The sequence below is a fragment of the Mustela putorius genome, unplaced genomic scaffold (assembly GCF_011764305.1).
Source record: "Mustela putorius furo isolate JIRA1106 unplaced genomic scaffold, ASM1176430v1.1 tig00003845_pilon_pilon_pilon, whole genome shotgun sequence".
Lineage (NCBI taxonomy): Eukaryota > Metazoa > Chordata > Mammalia > Carnivora > Mustelidae > Mustela > Mustela putorius.
The window spans coordinates 78,896,662-78,914,665 of NW_025421998.1; the positions used below are offsets into that span (position 1 = coordinate 78,896,662).

The 18,004-nt window shown below is 40.4% G+C and overlaps 1 protein-coding gene across 21 annotated transcripts in view; it reads right to left on the reverse strand.

Moving 5' to 3' along the window:
• Positions 1 to 18,004, reverse strand: part of CADPS2 (calcium dependent secretion activator 2) — a 525,179-nt gene that overhangs the window by 426,133 nt on the left and 81,042 nt on the right. The window lies entirely within an intron of this gene.

Here is an 18,004-nt window from a genome sequence, read left to right on the forward strand (position 1 = left end):
AAATATTCAAGTCCAAAACTCATGTTCCTCCTTTGCAAAGGGCCTCACCAGCTTTTCTCTTCCCTCCAGATTCCTAACATGGAGTTAGTTGTTTTTTGGGAAAGCAGCAGCTGGGATCCATGGGCTACCACAACACTACTGAGGACTCGGGGCCCCACAGGCCACAACACCAGCAATGCTCCCTGCCTCTGCTTCTGTTCAGACTTTGTCACCTTACATTACCCAATCTCTACCCAAAGACCCCTCTCCTCAAAATCATTCCCTATGTGCAGCATAACTTTCTGGAATGACATGAATCCCTTAGTCAAAGGTCAATATTCTCAGTGGTTCTCAGATCAAGTAAAAATGGCACACTTCCTAATTGAAGACTTCTAAATACTTACACGTGGTTCAAATACCTTCCTCTATTTCAGGAGCGATATGCTATAACCCAAAGTAGAGGTTTCAGGCTGAGACACACATGAATCTGAATCTGCTGTTAAATCATAGGTCTTGGGTTATTCAGTTAACATCTCTCAAGCTGGTTTTCCCCCTTTCAAAATGGTGATAGTAAGAGAAATCTCAAATGGCGGCTGTGAGGGCTACAGTCCGTAAGTATAGAAGTGTTTAATGAATGTTAGCTCTATGTCAAGTACTATTGTAAGTACTCCACATAATTAACTCCACCTACATAGCCACCCATAAGAGCTGGTATCTGTTTTACAAATAGAGAAACTGAGGCAGGAAGAGGTCACGTGGCTACCCAAGGACACCAACTATAATGGATGGGTTAAAAACGGGAACCCGAGGGCACCTGGGAGGCACAGTCAGTTAAGCGTCCAACTCTTGGTTGTGGCTCAGGTCATGAGGTCACGGTCCTGAGACTGAGCTCTGGCTCCATGCTCAGCACAGAGTCAGCTTGAGATAATCTCTCCTCCCCTCTGGCCCTCCCCCAACTCATTCTCTAAAATAAGCCCTTAAAAAAATAAAAAAATAGAGCCCAGGTGTGTCTATAGAACTCCTCGCCCTTCAGGACACCTTGTCTCAGTAAGCACACAGTGTCATCAGTCTGTTCACAGCACCAGCCGCACAAACGTTTTCCTACACCAACCACACTCCACCCTCCATCATGCAGATTATAAAGGCAATACCTTTTTTTTTTTTAAGATTTTATTTATTTATTTGAAGGGGGCAGGGGGGAATACAAGCAGAGGGAGTGGGAGAAGCAGGATTTTCCCACTGAGCAGGGAACCTGATGTGGGGCTCTATCCCAGGACCCCGGGACCATGACCCGAGCCGAAGGCAGACGCCCAACGACTGAGCCACCCCGGCGCCGCAGTAAAATCAGTACCTTAAGAAAACTCAAAAAAGGGGCACCTGGGTGGCTCAGTGGGTTAAGCCGCTGCCTTCGGCTCAGGTCATGATCTCAGGGTCCTGGGATTGAGTCCCGCATCGGGCTCTCTGCTCAGCAGGGAGCCTGCTTCCTTCTCTCTCTCTCTGCCTGCCTCAGTGTACTTGTGATTTCTCTCTGTCAAATAAATAAATAAAATCTTAAAAAAAAAAAAAGGATAAGAATGTGAGGGATTAACAGGGTCCCCCACTTTAAAAAAAACAAGAGATCCCTTTTAAAGAGTTTGGCAGACCATTTTGTTATGTGAAAAAGTAACCTTCTGCGAGTTTAATGGACACACAAAACATCTGCGACTCAGGGGCCACTGGTCCCATGTTGGAGAAAGTTTGTGACCCTCCCCTCAAAATTAGCATTTAGAAATCCTAATCCCCACGGTGAGGGTCTATGAACAAGGAAGCATGCTCACAATACAGAGGTTCTGCCTCTCTCTGATCTTGGACTCCCAGATCTCCAGAATTGAGGAATGTTTAAGTCTCGCAGATTACAGTAAGTATTCTGTTACAACCACCTCAGGGAAGATGCCCCACAAACTTGGTACATACTGGGCTTCAGGTAGCTTCACTTCTTCTGGTGGCCATTTAATAAGGAAGAATGACAAAGACAAGGATGGCAATCTTTCTCCCCCCCCACCCCCCCCCCCAAGTGCCCAAAACAGATTAGGTAGAGCAAACACAGAAACAAACCCAGGAGAGCTGCAAAGAACAGGGCCCACTTAGGCTCAGGTCATGATCCCAGGGTCCTGGGATCGAGCCCCACATCGGTCTCTCTGCTCTACGAGAGCCTGCTTCCTCCTCTCTCTATCTGCCTGCCTCCCTGCCTACTTGTGATCTCTGTCTGTCAAATAAATAAATAAAATCTTAAAAAAAAAACAAAAAACAAAAAAAACAAGACCCCGCTTTGGCACACGGAGGACGTGAGGTGCCTGCCGTGTGTACAGTGGACCCGTGGGGCAGTCCTGAGAGCAAGCCTGCTGCTGCACAGTAAGGCAGCAAGTGCTACCACTGGCTTGCAGAAGACCGGGGGCATCAACGCCTTGAGGAGCCAGTCTCCAAGCAAGGAAGCAGGGATCAGCAGAGAAGTCAAACAGAGCCAGGAAGAATTCTCAGTGCTCCCCCAGGCCTTGACGCAGGTCCTTCCAGATGAATCGAAAGACTGGACTAGAGGCTGCTGGAAATTTTCAAGCGATGAGCTGGGCAAATATCTTGTTGCATATTAGAATCAAGGGAATTTGGGAAAATACCCATGTTGAGGCCCAAACCTCAGGGATTAATATATTTGGTGTGGGGCAGGATGTAGACCACCCCACTGCTTTTCAAAGTTCCCTAGAAGATCTAATGGTCAGAAATTCAGAACCACAGCCTTGGGCTGTTGAAGTCCAGAGAAACTGCTTATGGTCCCTTATAATGTGGGTGCTGAGAGTCATTAATGGATATACAGAGCTGTTATAAAGGAATTGGATTTATCTTCTAGTAAGTCTACTATAATGCAGGCCACAGGTAGTCTTTCCATCCATTTACTCATAAATATGGAGCCTCTATAATTAAGGAGGCACAGTCAGATGGGCAAGGCCAAACATGCTAGCTCTCCTGTATAGTGATGGAAAGGCCAGAAAAATAATTAAAATACTGTGCAATAGGTAGAATATAAATGTGAAGGATATTAATGGGATAGAGCATTATGACACCCAAGTTTCATATGCACAGCTAAGGTATCCTAACACTTCCAGGATGAAGAGGATTCTGAGCCTACGAGGGAAGCTGCAGTAGTCACCAGGCCAGCTAGGCAGTAGGTCATTCCAGGCTTGCAAGAACTTCATACCCTGCATCTGGAAAGTGATGCAGCTAAGACAGGAACAAGGGCCCCTGTGGGAACCTTGTCATCGAAGCTAGAAGTGATTGCACTGAAGAGCTTCAATTTCACAATGAAGGTAATGGGGGGCACCTGGGTGGCTCAGTCTGTTAAGCATCTGCCTTTGGCTTGGCTCATGATCCTGGGGTCCTGGAATTAAGTCCTGCATTGGGCTCCCTCTTTAGCGGGGAGCCTGCTTCTCCCTCTCCCACTTCCCTTGCTTGTGTTCACTCTCTCGCTGTGCCTCTGTCAAATAAATAAATAAATATCTTAAAAAAAAAAAAAGGAAAAAAGGTAATGGGACACTACAGGCTTTAAAAATTGAGCTGATGTGATCAGATCTGTGTTTTTAGGGCAAAGAAGGTGGGGAAGGCAGAGTCCACTACTTTAAGGGTAGAACTGTGCTGATCAATTCACTGCAGAAGAGTGAAAATGATCTGATGCCACGAAGGGAGAACAGAACAACGAGCAGACGGAGAAGGGGAGGCACATGAAGAATTCCTGAAAAATGTGATTTCAGGCATTTGGGAAAATAAAAGTGGCTCAATTTCATTCTTACCTTAAAATAATAATCCATCAAGACTAGGTCAGATTTCTTCAAGAATGGTTTAAAATACAAATTTGAGTACTAGGTCACTTCAACAGGTCAAAGTCTCCAACACCATATAATGATCTTACTATGTGTTAGGAAGAATTTGTCAGATTCTATATGGATTCCGAATTTTAAAACTTAAGTAAATCTTGGGAAGAACATTACAACCTGCATCTCAAAACAACGAACAGCATTCTTAATGGGTGGAAAACCAAGGACAATCCCAACCAAGAACATCGCCTTACCGCTGGTTACTACTTTCTATCTTGAAAAGCTGAATTCGGGAGCTTCTGGGACTTAAGGGAGTTCAGGAAGTTCAACAGACACAGCTCGATTTGTGAACAACAAATAATTCCTGAGGAGTAAAATCGTTTGATGTAATAGAAAAATCCAGTGGCCAAAATAATCCCAGAGTAAAATACAGGAGAAGGTATGTAAGATTCAGAGTCCACACAAAGGAACATCTTCACTGAGAGATTTAAAGTGTAAATATGTGGAGAAACCCACCATACATTTCTGGAAAGTTGGACATCGGTTCTTCACAAATCCACAGGCTTACTTAAGGCAAATCCGGTAGATACAAAGCACTCTTCTACACCTAGAAGAGACACTTAAACCATGTAAAACTACAAGACTATCAAGGTGAAAATAAACCCTATTGATATGACTTTCCAAGGCAAGGAGAAGACAAAGAATCCATAATCTTCAATACATAAAATTTTTGTATGTCACAGATGTCCCATAGGAAATAAGCAAAATGTTAACCTTATTAGAATTAGATCAAGCAGAAGAGAGAAGACAGGAGTAATTCATAGGAATTAAATACTTCTAAAATGTCCAATTGCTCTAGTAATAAAAAAAAAAGCACACTGAATAAATTATTAAATTAACTAATACTTCAAAGTTGTAATGCTCAGTGCTGGAAAGGATTTGGTGCTATGGGAACTTTTAAACCTAAATGAGCACAAAAATTGGCAGCTGGCATTTCTGAAATGCTAGCTGGCCTAAGACCTACATATTGCGTGTTCTGCTTAAATAAGCAACTCTTCTATAATCAATCCTAATAATTGGTTCAAAAATCGGTGTTCATTTACTGAGTGCTGCTCTTGGGGACAGGACCAAACTGCTGACGTGAAACACTGTTTAAACGTCAGTGCTACCTACACTAATAAACCTAGCTGAACTACAGTGCATGAAACACCATGGAAAGAGTGGCTAGAGGGTACATCTGGGACAGAAGAACAGAATCCAGCCCAGAGACCTGGAAAACACGTCACAAAAGAAACGTAGGATTCATACTGATTCTTTTTATGTTTACACATCCTAAATGTTAGAACATGAACAAGTCTTTCTGGCACTGCTTTAATATCAGAAAAAAGGTTGGCATATAGAATACTTTTTAATCTTTACTACTGTAGCAAACTACTTCTCTGTGACAGCACTTCAAATTCTCAGTCCACTTCCCTTGTGAAGCTTTCCTCGAATCACCTTTTACATTTTAAAGGAATGAAGACAGATCAACAGTTTTGCTCTCTGATGTTTGGCATTCATATTTTCCTTCACCCTGTTTGTTCTGCATGCTCTGTGGATTATAAACTTATGTTTGCTTAGTTCTGTCTTGTGCAAACTTTGTGTATTATAGGTCAAATTTTTTATTAACATGCTGTAAAAAGGAAAAAAAAAATCAAATAGCCAGGAAAATCAATGTAGTTCAGAGGCTGAATTAAAGTCTTGTAAGCATTTTAGATTTAAGAAAATAACTCTTCAATCTCATTTAAATTTCAAGCACTACATATTGTCATATGTATTAATCTCTAAAAGGTAGGTGTAAGTTATTGAAAACTGCTTTTGAATATAAAAAACTGGCTGAAATTTATTCAAGTCTTCCTATAAAAATAAAAATACACACTCTGGAAACATACTAGCTGACAAAAAAGCCTTCTCAAGCCAATTTCTTTCAAAGCTAAAAAGCTATTTTCTTTTCTAAAAATGGAACAATGTGTTAGCACAAGCTTATATTTAGCAGGAAAAACCAGAACCATTTCCAAGGCAAAGTTAGTTAAGACTCCCTCGTTTCTAGGTCTGAATTTTTCATTTATTTTCATATCCCTTTGTTTAATCAAAGCATAAGGTTATGCATTTTCTACCAACGATGGTTTATCCACTTACCATAACCTTTGCTATAGAATAGGTCTCTTGTCAAGCAGTGTAATTTTACATTAGATATTCTTTTTGATCCTAAATTTATTTAGAATAATGTTTTTCTGTTTGGTTAGGATTTTTGGTCATTTCAAGTTTCTTAGTTTAAATGGATTTAGGAAAGCAAATAAAACTGAATTGTTTCTACTTTTTAATAGCAATTCAACTTTCTTTGGAAGGCTACACTGTAAGTATTTCAGGTATTGTTTTTTTTAATACCTGGGGTGTGTGTGTGTGTGTGTGTGTATCCATAAATATTTTTTATCAGCAAGCTTTTGGAAGGTGATCAATAAAAATTGGGGGAGATCTGACCATCTGTTATATTTTGAGAGAACTGTGGTAATGTCTTTCAAATAGGACTTCTAGAAATTTTAGTTTTTATAGATTCAGTTATTACATTGTTTTGGATTATAGAAGTTCAATGACAATGATACTCTGCACATGATGTACCTCTGATCCAGGAGTGATATGCAAAATATTTGACACAGAGTACAGGAAAATATCTGAAAAGGCTGAGATTTTATTGTTTGCAAGGTAACAAATAGGCTTGCCATTATTTTATAGATGCTGGCACGGGAGAGGAGACTCTTGGGTCAAAGATTAAAAGAGATTATTCACAACACGAAAGTTAGCATTAGCTTCATGTTCCACGGGTTCTCCTTGCTAAGTCCCATAGAGGCGATGTGAGGTAGCTTGATGCAAGAGGCTTGCATGCGCAGTGGGTCGGTGTCAGAGCTAAAGAATCCTGGAGTTTAGGAAGTGTGTGTGTGTGTGTCTGTGTGTGTTTTAAGATTTATTCTATCTATTTGACAGAGAGACTTCACAAGTAGGTGGAGAGGCAGGCAGAGCAGGGGCGGTGGAAGCAGGCTCCCTGCGGAGCAGAGATCCTGATGCAGGGCTCAATCCCAGGACCCTGAGATCATGACCTGAGCCGAAGGCAGAGAAGGCAGAGGCTTAACCCACTGAGCCACCCAGGCGCCCCTGTTTTGTTTTAAAGTTGCTGCTTGCACAACTCTCCAAACTTCCTCCCAGGAGGAGGAAAGACAATACATTTATTACCCTGGTTAGGAAACATAGTATCCCTCTGTCACACAGGGCAGATTTTTTTTTAATACTGCATTTTCTTCTTATCTTTAATTGAGCCTACTTGCACCTATATTTGCTTATCCCCATCAAGAATCAACTCTATATGATCTTCCCCCCCTAGTAAAATATGACTGTAAACAAGTTTTTAATTTCCCTTCTCCAGTAGCCTCCTGAAATTTACCGAGCTTAGACTCCTGATACTTTTTTCAACACAAGAGCTCTTGAGTTTTGAAAGCCCTTTCCTCACAACTGCTTTAGGATTCCCAGCCTTCTTATGAAGTAGTATTTCAACTTTTATGATACATTTTACTAATTTTGGTGATCACGCCTTCTTCCATTCCACCTCCAAGCTTCTATTAGGATTCCTTTTCCACTTGGGTGGAGTACTTTTTCCTCAAGCTCAAAAAAAAAATTTTTTTTTTCTAGTGAAGTTAGAAGAGCCTATAGTTCTTAGACCTATAAAACAACAACAGGTTCTTCCTCTCTACAAATGGCCTCATTCAGCTATTGCCACAACCAACCAGAGAACTCTAGTAAGAAGTATTTGTTCTCACTAGTTTTCAGCTGAGGTAGCTCTGCTTCCAACTACTGGTCAACCAGGGTGACTCTTCTACTGGTCTCACTCTGGGACGAGGCTGAGGAACAGAAGGTACACCAAGACTTTCTTCTCATAGTGGAGGCTGGTAGCTCTCAGAAGTCCAACCCCAACCCGGTAGCACATTTCGAACCTCTGCTCAAGTAACACCCCAAACACTGCATTTGCTGAAGTCAACAGCCAAGCTCAAAGCAAAGGGGCAGGAGAGTAAACTCTGCCTAGAATGAGAAAGAAAATCAAGTATTTGCTAGACAATCTAAACTAGGATGCTCGTCTACAAATATACAATGGACTGTGAACCTTGGTTCACATCCCCACCCTGCACTACCCTTCTCAGTCTTCAATTGAGTGTCCACACAAACCCAATGCAGTAAGGGTCCCATCTGTTTTTCAGAATAGTCTTCAGTGAGAAAGTCAGGAGTCACACAGGTAAAATTAACTGATACATGATCATTGTGTTACCCTGTGCACCACTCCATCACCTACCCATCATGTCTCACTATCCTGCTCCTCTGAAACTACAGACTTACTGAAGCTTTTTGGGTGAACCCCACTGACGAGTCCCTTCCTGGAAGTCCCACTCTTCCGTGTTGAATCACCTGCTTGCCAGCACTACTGGACTTTTCTCCTTACCTCACCCTGTCTGCTGCAGAACTGCTAGAAATTCCTCAATGGCTTAGGCTACTGAGTGGCAGCCTTCTGTGTTTTCTTGTTGTTGTTCTTATTTCTTCATCCTTTTCATATTTTTAGGAGAAAAGAGGTGGGCTGGCTCAACTTATCTTAAGGTCAGATACAAAGACTGATTTTAAAACTATCTAGATATACAGAGTTGTAAATAAACCCCTACATATCACACAATCTTTCATTTTTTTTTTCCTGCTTGAGTCCATACTCTTCCTCACTAATCTTCATTTAGTCTTACAAAGAAACTCAGAACACTTCTACTACAGATACTAAAAACTGATGCATCTTTGGCTATTTTTCTCCATATTCAATTATGTAGATACAAATATGCCCACAACTACATAAAGTACCCAGGTATTTTAAGTCATAATTGTTTTATGAGAATGGGAAATTACAGTTTTTTTTTTAAAGATTTTATTTATTTATTTGACAGAGATCACAAGTAGGCAGAGAGTCAGGCAGAGAGAGAGAAAGACAGAGAGAGGAGGAATCAGGCTCCCCACTAAGCAGAGAGCCCGACTTGATTCCAGGACCCTGGGATCATGACCTGAGCAGAAGTGCAGAGGCTTTAAACCACTGAGCCACCCAGGCACCCCGGGAAATTACAGCTTTTGGTAGTCTACATTTCAACCAGCACAAACGACGACTCTCAACCAGTACACCTCCAGAGAAACCTCCCCTCCCAAGTAATCTGATTTAGCTCGGAGCCCTTCTCTTAGGACCTGCAGACTACTGCACGATACTTGGCCGTGCCACAATTCATATGGCCATTCCTTCTGACAGCACTAAGGTTGTTTCCACTTTTGTATCTCTACAAACAGTGTACCAAGAACCATTCTCACACATGTATCCGTACTTAAGGGGGTACTTTTATTCTAAAGCGTAGCCCCACATGTAGAAATACTGAATTAAAGAATATATTAAATTTTTAAAAAGAACATATTAAATTTTAATTAATAGATCACTCTAACATGTTATAAGAATACCCTTCCTGCCATATCCATGATAACATGTTATTTTAAAGTTGGTAGTCTTGAGGGGCACCTGGGTGGCTTAGTTGGTTCGGTAGCTGACTCTTGATTTTGGCTCTGGTCATGATCTCAAGGTCATGAGATCAAGCCCTGCATCAGGCTCTGTGTTGGGTGTGGAGCCTGCTTGAGATTCTTTCTCCTTCTCTGCCCACTCTCAACCCTACTCCTTCTCACTTCCTCTCTATCAAAAATTATTCTGATAAGTAGAAAGCAATATTTTAATTTACATCTTTTCATCAATTTGTTGATCATTTGGATTTGCTCTTCTCTGAATTGTCTGTTTCCTTACTCATTACCCTATTTTTGTCTATTATCAGGTCCTTCCACATGAGGATGTAATGGATTACATGTATGTATCATATTCTGTATTTTACTAGATTGAGTTTCCTACGTTTAAATTGTACTATATTTGCAAGGTGGGGAATGGGGGTGATTTTCCCTATGGTCTCTTCTGCTATTGAGAGAACTTATCTTTTCAAGTTGTTTTTCTCTTACAGCTTGTGCTGCTAGTCTTGGTTATAGAATCCTCTACTACTCTGGACCTTTTATGTCTTATTTCATTTGTTATTTTATCTTAATATAAAAATTCTCATTTCCTTCAATTATGTCAGTGCCATTCAGTAAAGAATATCCTTTCCTAGTACATCCTTCTCATAAAAAATTATCACCATGTGTTAAATTCCTTTCTACTCAAGCAATTTTTAATGTTATTCCACTGTTCTCAGCACAATACTGTATTGATTATATAGAGTTTGTAGTACTGTATTTAGAGAATACTCTAAGTAAGCCAATTTCCTACTCAGCAAATTTTCTATCCAAGCACTTGTTCTCCATAAACCATTTCTTCCAATTTAAAAAATAACCATGTTGGGATCTGAAATGAAAAGGCTTTAAATGTGTACACTGAGTGACTTGATATTTATTGGTATTGAACTTTCCATCTTAGGACAGTGTAAGTTCATTTGTTCAGATCTGATTTTACGTTGGGAAAAACTTTGGTTTATTTTCACATATGTGGGTCTTATGCTTATCTGGAATTTGTCACTAAAATATATGGTTCTGTCACTCTAAATTACTTTCATTTTTATTTCTAGGTGCTTAGTGTGTAGTGCAGACCATTGATATTTGGGTATTTACTGTGTACCTACCAACCTTATCATATTCTGTATTTTACTAGACTGAGTTTCCTACGTTTAAAATTGCATCTCTCAGTAACGGGGTAACATCTTTCAATGTCTTTGCTATTTTTACTTTTCGTTTTACTAAGATTGTTCAAGTAGTATTAGATAACCTGGTTATTACTGAAACTGTACTAGTAACCATTTACTCTAAAATTTTACCTAGTGCCTTGAAATTAGTTTTCATTGGAAAGGACCTATGAAGTTCTAGCCCATCAGTATAGCTAAGGAGTTATTTGGTGCTGGGAGGTGGGGCAGGGGTAGGGATAGGGTGGCGGAGTTATGGACATTGGGAAGGGGTATGTGCTATGGTGAGTGCTGTGAAATGTGTAAGCCTGATGAGTCAGACCCGTACCCCTGGGGCAAATGATACATTATGTTAATAAAAAATAAATGAACCAAAAAATAAATAAAAGAATCTTCAAAAAAAAGTAGTAGTAATATTTGGTCCTCTACACCAAACATGAGGATGTAATGGATTACATGTATGAATTTCCTGTTCTTTATTTTTTCTTTTTTTTTTGCTTTACAGTTTAACTGCTGTTTGGTGTCTATTTTTACCTTGTCAAAATAAGTGTCTTTACTCAGTATCTGTTTTTTCCTATCCTCAATCCTATTCACCTTTTCCATTAATACTGCTCTGACTGATTTTGGATTTTCTAAAATGGTAACAATGATACTTCATTTTAATGTCTCTCATTCAAAAGTTCTTAAAACCAGTTACAACAATGGCAATAAGCCATAAACAGGATCTAGCTTGGTTTTACTCTTCTAATTAGTCTCATATCTGGCTTTAGTTTTGTCATCATTCTGTTCATGTTTAATATAATGATTAATATTTTAGTCCTTTATTCCTTTATGTTGTTTTTTTTAAAGATTCATCAATTTCTTATTTACCCCTCCCCCTTATTAATTTAGACATTCTACTTTCTTCCATTAGTCACCTTCCTTTTCCCTGTTCTCGACCAATGATAGGGCTCCATTCTTTGAAAACATTACATTCTTTGAAAAATTACAACTACTTCCACGAAGATAAATGGAGTTTTCCCTCTATGCCCTTCTCTTTACCCTTTCACGCCCCTGGTAAGCTCAGTGTGTGTTTTGTTTTTAATTTTCCCTCAACATTCCTATGATCTTCTTAGAATGCTTCCACTTCTCTGCCCACCCTTCTCAACTTTAAAGTTATCCGATACAGTTTACTTTTAGGTTTTTCCAGGAAAACTTAATGTGTTCCTATTTTGCACTTCAGTTAACAAATTCCCCAGACAGCTATCTCCATCCATTTAGGTTTAATTTCCAACTGTCCACACACAAATATGTTATGGTTTATGGTCAATATATGCTCTATCTTATCTTGAGCTTCCCCTTCAGTTTCATTTAGAATTTGGTTAGCACCTAAGTTATGTATGGGTCCTTCTCTGAATTTATGCATATGCTCAAGCATCTTTCAGGTAGGCAGGTAAGTTACATAAGTTGGTAATAGGACTCTGGGACTCTGGTCCATTTCTCTCAGTAGTCTGTGGTTATCCCCATCTCCTCTCTTCCTGACTTGCAGATGAGAAAGCCAATGCCAGGCTGGTTCCCACCTCCCACTGTTTTCTAAAGTAAGTGGATTTTTTTTTTTCCTCCCGGGAGCCATCTATAGCCTTGGAGAACATATTTTTTTACCAGAATAGGTCTAGACCATAGGTCTTTATCAGGTGAGCCTAGACCTTAGTAAGCCATTTATATTTGCTGGCCCAGATCTTTCCTATGCTCAGGTCAGGAAGACTGTTTACAATGACGTAATTCTCATCTTCACGATTTTTCTTTTTTCACCATCACTAAAACTTGTTCCTTTCACTTCAGACCTCCGGGATCTACTCTCCCATTCTCCTAATTTTCCCTCATGATTTTTATCTTTTTAACATCTTTTAATACTTCTGTAATTTGAAATAATTTTGGTACTCCATCTTCCAGAACACTAACTCAGGCCTCAGTAGTGACCAACTTCCCTTTTATTCACGAACTAAGTAACTGGGAATCACGCTTAAGATTTTTAGGTGCTGCAAATGAATCACCTTAGGTTTTGTTTTGTTTTTAGTTTCTTCTATTTTTAAGTATTTAACAGATCTCCTGCAGTAAAGTACTTCACTCCCAATTTGTTGTGATTTCCCTTTCCTGGCTGCAGGTTCTCTTACATAGATTCTTATCTTTGCTGGTTCCAGTCTGGTGGTTCTCTGGTCTGGCTGCACATGAGATTCACTTGGGTGGTCAGGGAGTTGAAAATTCCTGAAGTCTAGGGCCTATTAAATAATAATTCCTGGAGTAGTTACTCAGGCATCAATACTTAGGTCAATTGCCCAGGTTAAGTGTGACAACCAGCGCCCTAACTTAGTTCTAAGTCACACCCATGTGAGCTCTGAAGAGGTTATCAAGCCCTTGCTGAGAGCAGAGGGAAGCCTCTTTGCTTTCAAGTCTATCATCCTCTCAGGCGCAAAAACATGGATGACCCAGTCTCGTTATTCAGCTTCCTCCTGGGCTTTTGGGGGTTAGAGACATCCAGCACATTTTCATACTCCTACTCCTAGTAACCTTCAAATCTCTGAAGGCCAGGCTTTTTCCAGGATCTCTTCGAAGATCATTATCCTGCGGTACCAATACTACTCCCAGAACAAGGCTCAGATTATTTAGAGAAAGCCTCCATCAATTCTTTTCCTTGAAGCGCCACCCTTCAACTTGCTGCCCAAAGGTCCTTGTAGCTCAGAAGAGCCAGGTAACAAGGTTCTAAAGGAAAGAAAACATACCCAGAAATACCCAGACCTTCTATACCATCTGAGGAGGGATCACAGGGACTTTCATCTTTTACATTTCCTATGTTACAGTCAAGATCTACATACAGGTTTTGTTCATTTAGGCAGTAAATCAGCAGCATTGGGGAAATACGGGGGAGAGGCCAGGCAGAATGGTAGGTCAGCTAATATTGAGCATTAGAATGCCAACAGCAAATTTCAAAGGGGAGGGAGGATGATTAAGCAATCAAGAAAGTAGGAGAAAGAGGACTAATCAGAATGCCTGCAGCAAAGCCGAAATGATTTGCAAATAAATAAGCAGCACATTTATAGATTAGATTTGTATAACAAGGCTGTTTAGCAGAAAGTGGGTGAGCAGGGAGTGGACATTCTTGTAGCACTTCTAGCATTTGTCAACGTTGGCAAGTTCTGCTTGTAAGAACTTAATTTTGATATTTATGGATTTAGCAGTGTGTGTGGTACTCAGTAGTGAGATAATATACAGCACAACTTTTATGAGTAATTTTGCCTTCTAATCTTCAGGTGTAAATGTTTTTACTCACGTTGTGAGTCCCAGGTTTCAGACAGGATTACAACTGGTATTTTCAGATCTTTACTCCATGGGAAGTAGAGAGCAATCAAGCATCACCAGATTCCACTTTTTTCTATAAAAGTGGTTTTGTTTTCAAACTGATTTTGGCTACCCTCTATTCCAAAGAAAACAAATTTGAAATAAAAGCTCACACTAGAGAACACATGAAAGGAGAATCAAGATTGCTTATGACTCCATCTTCCCAGCCCAAATCATCCTCTCTGCTAAAAACCAGGTTCCAGGAGAATGAGGTGTTGGTGTCTCTCACAGCCACAGCCCCAGTGCTAGAACATGCTGGGTAAGGCTGCCTATATGCCTGGCATATGAGAAGTAACTCCCTTAAGAATGCACAGGACTATTTGGAAACAATTCCTCATTCCTCTGTCTAAATATTCTCTGGGTAAGTCATTCCTAAAATAAAACTAAGCACCAGGAACAGCTCATGTTCTTACTAGTTGAGTGATTTGAGATATTTAACCTCCCTGTATCTCATGAAAGTTTCGCAAGGTCTCTCTTCCCATTCAGAGGCATGATGTCACAAGGTGTCTCTCCCCACTCAGAGGGGAAAGCCAAAAGTTTAATTACCCATTTTTCATGCCATCTGACAGCAGGGTCAAGTATCACGAACTTACACACACCCTTTCTTGGGGCATCACAGAAGAGTCCATGAAAACTACAGGCCTACCTGCTATTTTATTACAACACTCATGGATGATGTGTTCTCCAAACTGTTGGACTCCGTGGCCAGATATATTACAAAGTAAGGCCCAAATTCCAGGTAAATCAATAGTCATTTAAGTTCAAATGGCAGTTAGCAACAGGCATGTCACCAACACCAACTCTGTATCCAACAGCCCATCTTTACTGTAACACCTGGTATTACATATCCATTTGCTTCCATATCCATCTCCCCCAACAGAGCTCCCAAAGGACAAACACACACACACCTTGTATCAACGTTAAGTGCCTGGTCAATTACAGGGCCCACTGCAGGCTCCCAACTGTGTGTCTGGGGCAGGAAAATGGGAGAAAATTCAAACCTAACAAAGTAATCACTTTCTGGGAAATCTGACATTAGCAGAGGATCCTTCAGGATTATCTTCCACTGCCCACAGAAATCCCTATTAGTCTGGGGATGAGGCAATGCAGTAATGAATATGTGATCCACCACCCTCCCCAACCCCTCACTAGATACCTCTCAAGGTCCAACCAACAGCCTCAAACAACTGGAAAGGTGTTCGCACAGGCATGGCCCATCCAAAGAGGACAAGGAGTCCCTTATGAACAGTACTCAGGCTAGATGACAAATGTCCTTTGAGACTGAGCACACACTACTGAAGAATGAAAAAGTACAAATAACTTGAAGTAAAAATCTGCCCAGCCATTCAACAGGCTGGAGCAACAGACATGGACAGAACCACCTTCTAAGTTAATAGGAAGTATTTTCCTCAATGACCCCTACTTTACAGTAACTCTTTACTGTAAATAATACAGGAAATAATATAATATAAATATATTATGTATTATTTAATAAATATTGTATATGTTAACATATAATAAGGTATTTTAATCTTATCTAATAACCCCCTTTGAGTGTACATTTTCTTACTCATGATGAAACTTAGTTCTCTAAAATTAGACTATCAAAAATTTTGCTGTTTGAAATCGTAATGATCAGAATGAAGCATTTATTTCACTTTTGCCTGGATCTAAGGATCTAAGTCACTTGGACAAACAAATAAATCTGGTTTACAACACAGGTGCAGAACTTCAGAAAGGTCTATGGATATAGCACTTGACATCACTCAACTTTGTAGTTTCCAAGGAAATCGGACGTTGGTCCACTGTTAACCTATTTACACATCATCATGCTCTAAACCTATCGCAAAGTTTATTTACATTTCCCCTAAACTTCACTATTCTCTAGAATCCTGTAATAACTCTGTATTTTCCTTTAATTGTTGAGAAACTGAGTGGTTCCTCTGCTGTGTCATCTCCTTCCTTGCAAAGAATAAACATGACTTTGTTGTACAGCATCTTTGTCCCTAATGGTTTTAGGCTGATCTGGCAATGGCGAGACCCTCGGGAAGGCTTTAGGTAACCACCCTTTCTATGACTGAGATGAGCGTCTAGCAAAACTTATGAAGTCTGGTCTCCCCGAGGTCACAGGGCTCCACTTTGCCACTTGTATTCGGTCAGACTTAGGTGGACTTGGTCTCCCCAGGGTTCAAGTCCTCAAACCATCACCACAATTAAGGAGTTGCCTGCTTCAGCAGTACAAGCAATCCTGTATTTCACGAGCCCTTACTCTGAAGGCTCAAAGCACCCTGGCTGTCATCACTGACCACAAAGGAAGAAGCAGAATTTGCCTGTGTCCCAGGCCTTAAGACACTCCAAGTCCACAAGTTCTCAGAGATGCAAAGTGTCCAATGGCAAAGGCAAGGAGATTGGTGTTTCCAGGTCCTCAGTTTGTTGCACTGGACCCATGTGTGACAAAGAAGGATGGGAGTGGAGGGTGTCATCTGGGCTGGAAGGATGTGGAACACCCGCTGTAGCATGGAGAGTCTACTCGGGACTTCACATTTTTATAACCCCTTTTCTGTCAGAAAGGCTGTCTTACTGCTTTCCTAGCCCATGTCCCCTAAGGCCAATACATTTCAAGGAAAGGTTAGTCTCTAATTGGTTCATTTACTCCCAAGTCCCAGTAATCAGTAGTGAGAGCTCTTAATTGCCTCAACCACTTTAGAAAGCACTCAGAAGGCAAGGTCTTACAGGGGATAACTGCAAACGAACAGAATATGCTCAACCACTTACTACAGAAGCATTGCAACCTAACCCCAAAACATCCTCGGTCTCCAAACCCACAGAACGTCAACACAAATTCCCCTGCTTCCACAGAAATGCTTTAACTTATAGCTAAAAATGTCTATAGATAAGTGTGTATATTCAATAAATCCCTTTCAAAATTTTTTATACATAAAACCTAGAAGCCAAAAGGAAAACATGGTAATTTGACAACGTAAGATTTTTAAAAACTTGTTCATGGAAACACAAAACAAAAACAAACCCAAAAAACACCAAACAGCCAACAAAACAGAAAACACCACCATTTATGAAGGCAAACTGTGTGGGAAAGTATCGGCAATGCTAAGAGCTACAGAGCTCATTTCCTTAACAGAGCATGGACTTGACTACAGAGTTCATAGAAAATTGAAATGGCACTTAACCCATTTTCTTAGAAAAATAAACTGTAGGGTTACTAACAGGATGCCTGGGTGGTCCTGTCAGGAAAGTGCCCAACTCTGGGTTTGGGCTCAAGTCATGAGCTCAGTCAGAGTGGTGAGATCGAGCCCAGGGTCAGGCTCCATGCTCGGCAGAGAGTCCGCTTGAATGCTCTCTCCCTCCCATGCTTGGGCACACACTCTTGCGCTTCTTTATGGTAAGCTTTGAGGGTGCCTGGGTGGCTCAGGTGGTTGGGCAAGTGCCTTCAGCTCAGGTTATGGTCTCGGAGGTCCCAGGATCAAGTCCCACATCAGGCTCCCAGCTCCACAGGGTGTCTGCTTCTCCCTCTGACCTTCTCCCCTCTCTTGCTCTCTCTCAAATAAATAAATAAAATAATAAAACAAAAACAAAAAAAAAACACCCCAAAATAAATCTCTGGAAACAAAAAGGTATGGTGCCAAAGGAAGGAGGTAAAATGTATTCACATAAGAATAAAAAATCCTATCATGCAGGTTTTGGGGTTGTTTTTTTTTTCCCAAGAAATATAGATCCCAGTTTCGAAGTCTGCAATACGACTGTGGATTAAAAACAGAAGAACTGTCAGAGTAGATGAGTTTTCCCTTAGATGCAATTTTATTAAAGTTATTCTCTAACTCAAGAAAATGCTCCTAATCCTCCTGCATCCAGTTTAGTTTTTAAAATAAAGACTGTAGAAACGAGTGTAAAAATGCAGGAAATAGAGCACTTTAAAATATCAAGACAAGGATTAAATGAACTCGTATGAAACATTTAACTTAATCTATATGAAACTGATTT